Here is a 4,362-nt window from a genome sequence, read left to right as displayed (position 1 = left end):
CCCGGCCGTCGAAAGCGCCTGCCTGCTGCTCGCTCCGCCGCTTGCAGGGCTTTTAAAGCGCCGCCAGAGGGCGTGCCCGCGCCGCCAGACGCCCGACGGGACGGCGAGGCGGAGCAGGATCGCGCCGGGTCCGTCTCTGCTGCTGAAAGCTCCTCCCTCGGATGGAAGGGAAGGAGGGGGCAGTGGCTATGCCATAGCCTGGGGGAGGGAGTCGCGCTCTGCACATGCCCTGGGGCACGCTGCTGTTCCCCCCTTTTTCAGGTTGATTTATTTATTTTTTTAAGTGCAAACATGACAGAAAGCAAGCGAGCAGAACAAAAAACAATAGACCCCCAAAGCGTCCCAGACTGGAAGGACGAAATTGCAAAGAATAATAGAGTTGGGAGGGAAACCCCAGGGTCATCTAGACCAACCGTCCGCAATGCAGGAGTATGCAGTCATCCCATACAGGGATCGAACCTGCAACCGTGGCGTTATCAGCACCATGCTCTAAACCAACTGAACCACCATGTTACTGCATTGAGTGGGAATTGAATTCAGCCTTACCGCTTGGCAGGTGAGAATTCTACCACTGAACCACCAATGCTGTGGAAAAGGGAATAGAAGGGGGGGGGGATATTTGTGGTCCCAAAGGGGCTCGAACCCATGACCTCCAACATACACGCCACACATTTAAAGCACATCTCCACTGCCCCGCCAATCATTCTGGGAACGGCTGTTCCTTCTCACAGAACTACAACTCCCAGCACCCTCAAACTCCAATTCCCAGGAATCCTGGGAACATGCTTTAAATGTATGGTGTGCATGCGGCCTTCGTTCCCAAAGCAATAAACCTATTACTGCCTGCACCCCACTCCGACAGGCATTGTTCCAGTCACACGATCCAATTTTCCGTTTGCAGTCCTCCCGGCTACGCTTATTACTCTGAGTAGCTGCTGCCGCAGGAAGGCGCAAGGGGCTTGCACAGCAGGGGATCCGCTACCAGAATGAGCACAATGCACGCCTTGGGCACGGGGCAATGTGCAGAGCCTGCCCAGGTTGGTGGCGACAAGAGTGCCGGCAGCAGCTCCCACGGTTTCTGTGGCCCCTGCAGGCAACAGATATGCGCAGGCAGAGAGATGCGCATCCCCACCTGACTGGGTTGGTGCTTCACCAGTTACTACTACTACTAATTTATTATTTATACCCCGCCCATCTGGCTGGGCTTCCCCAGCCACTCTGGGCGGCTTCCAACAAAATATTAAAATACAGTAATGCATCAAACATTAAAAGCTTCCCTAAAGAGGGCTGCCTTCAGATGTCTCCTAAAAGTCTGGTAGTTGTTGCTCTCTTTGACATCTGGTGGGAGGGCGTTCCACAGGGCAGGCGCCACCACTGAGAAGGCCCTCTGCCTGGTTCCCTGTAACTTGGCTTCTTGCAGGGAGGGAACCGCCAGAAGGCCCTCGGCGCTGGACCTCAATGTCCGGGCAGAACGATGGGGGTTATTAAGTTGTGGGTGAACATATCAGACGACACAGCGATTCTTCAAACAGCTCTTGTTTATTCACAGGCCAGAACAGAACTGGGCTGAAGGGTTCAGCCAACCTGCTCATATAGAGCTCAACTACAAGGCAACAGCAACAACATTCTGTAACTATCCAATCACTGAACATCACTTTCAATTCCTTATTTGCATATGTGGACCTGAGTGAAAACTACCGTATCTATAGTATCCCCCTGCTGGCCCAGGGTGAGAACTTCAGTACATAACAGGGGTGGAGATGCTCCTTCAGGTATACTGGACCAAGGCTGTTTAGGGCTTTAAAGGTCAGCACCAACACTTTGAATTGTGCTCGGAAACATACTGGGAGCCAGTGTAGGTCTTTCAAGACCGGTGTTATGTGGTCTCAGCGGCCGCTCCCAGTCACCAGTCTAGCTGCCGCATTCTGGATTAGTTGTAGTTTCCGGGTCACCTTCAAAAGTAGCCCCACGTAGAGCGCATTGCAGTAGTCCAAGCGGGAGATAACCAGAGCATGCACCACTCTGGTGAGACAGACAGTGGGCAGGGAGGGTCTCATCCTGCGTACCAGATGGAGCTGGTAGACAGTTGCCCTGGACCCAGAATTGACCTGCACCTCTATGGACAGCTGTGAGTCCAGAATGACTCCCAGGCTGCGCACCTGGTCCTTCAGGGGCACAGTTACCCCATTCAGGACCAGGGAGCCCTCCTGTCGTCCCCCCCAAAAACAGTATTTCTGTCTTGTCAGGATTCAACCTTAATCCGTTAGCCGCCATCCATCCTCCAACCGCCTCCAGACCCTCACACAGGACCTTCACCGCCTTCACTGGTTCTGATTTGAAAGAGAGGTAGAGGTCTCTCTCACATAAGCATAGAGACATAGAATCATCCAGTTGGAAGGGACACCCCAGGGCCATCTAGGCCAACCCCCTGCAATGCATGAATGTCAACTAAAGCATCCCCGACAGATGGCCCTCCAACCTCTGCTTGAAACCTCCAAGGAAGGAGAATCCATCGCCTTCTAAAGTAGCTTGTTCCAATGTCAAACAGCTCTTACCCCCAGAAAGTTCTCCTTACGTTTAGTCCACTGTCCTCCAATTCCATTTCTTTTAGGTCCCACCCTCCGGACCAGGAGGAAACAAGCCAGCTCCGACTTCCATGCGTCAGCCCTTGAGATATTTGAAGATGGCTCTCTTGTCACCTGTCCGTCTTCCCTTCTGCAGGCTAAACACCCTTAACCGTTCCTCAGAAGGCTTGTCACCCTCCTCTGCACACATGGGCCAGAAATTTTTGGGAAGACCAACGCAGAACTCGCCCATGAAGGATCCAGACTTTTCTGGGACTCTTCGGACAGCGCACATGCCAATAATTGCACATTTCAGCGAGGCCAGCAAAGAGAAACAAGGCTACTTGGGGGCAGGAATTCAAGGCAAATATTTGTCGTGCCAGATGGAGGCAACGGGTAAATCTCCTTGAGTCTCCTTGGGTGGGATCTGGTTTGTGGGCAGAGAATTCTAGGATCAGAGAGCAGGGTTTTCCTTTTTCTTTTTAAAAGGGCCTCTCTCTCTTCGCGTTTCAGAGGCTGAGGTTTGCTCAGGTGCAGGAGGCGCAAGACATGCGAGCCTCCAGCCCCGGGGACATTCTTCCAAGTGAAAAGCCCGGCTGGTGATTGTCCGGATCCTCATTTATCACAGGTGCAGTTTACATTGGAAATTCCCTTTTTTCACCCTCTGCTCGGACAGCCAAAAGGATCTCCCAGCCAGCTTTTACAGCCTGAAAAGGGAAGCAAAGTGGTTTCAGATACAGACACACAAGGGGTTGCTCCTAGATGACCTGTTTACTGACCAATGCAGAGTTAAACTATGGAACTCACTTCCGCAGGAAGAGGCAGTGATGGCCGGCAACTGGGATGGCTTTAAAAGAAGGAAAAATTCACAATGGAGGATAAAACTATAAATGGCGATTAGCCAGGATGACTCTGCTCTGCCTCCACAGTCAGAGGCAGCAAAATAATAATAATAATAATAATAATAATAATAATAATAATAATAATAATAATAATAATAATAATAATTTATTTGTACCCCGCCCATCTGGCTGGGTCTCCCCAGCCACTCTGGGCAGCTTCCAGTAAAGTATTAAAATACAGTAGTCTGTTAAACATTAAAAGCTTCCCTAAACAGGACTGCCTTCAGATGTCTTCAAAAAGTCAGATTGTTGTTTCTTTCCTTGACATCTGCTGGGAGGGCGTTCCACAGGGAGGGCGCCACCACCGAGAAGGCCCTCTGCCTGGTTCCCTGTAACCTCACTTCTTGCAGGGAGGGAACCGCCAGAAGGCCCTCGACGCTGGACCTCAGTGTCCGGCCTGAACAATGTGGGTGGAGACACTCCTTCAGGTCAACAGGGCCAAGGCCATTTAGGGCTTTAAAGGTCAGCACCAACACTTTGAATTGTGCTCGGAAATGTACTGGGAGCCAATGAAGATCTTTCAGGACGGGTGTTATATGGTCTCGGCGGCCGCTCCCAGTCACCAGTCTAGCTGCTGCATTCTGGATTAGTTGTAGTTTCCAGGTCACCTTCAAAGGTAGCCCCACCTAGAGCGCATTGCAGTAGTCCAAGCGAGAGATAACCAGAGCATGCACCACTCTGGCGAGACAGACAGTGGGCAGGGAGGGTCTCATCCTGCGTACCAGATGGATCTGCTAGACAGCTGCCCTGGATACAGGGAATACCAGTTGCTGGAAACCGCAGGAGGAGAAAGGGCTCTTGCACTCGGCTCTTGCTTGCAGGTTTCTGACAGGCATCTGGGCAGCCCGTGTGAGAACAGGATGCTGATTTGAGAGGGAGGTGGTTATATACTCCGT

Source organism: Podarcis raffonei, chromosome 5 (assembly GCF_027172205.1).
Source record: "Podarcis raffonei isolate rPodRaf1 chromosome 5, rPodRaf1.pri, whole genome shotgun sequence".
Taxonomy (NCBI): domain Eukaryota; kingdom Metazoa; phylum Chordata; class Lepidosauria; order Squamata; family Lacertidae; genus Podarcis; species Podarcis raffonei.
Note: the sequence above shows the minus strand (reverse complement) of the source record.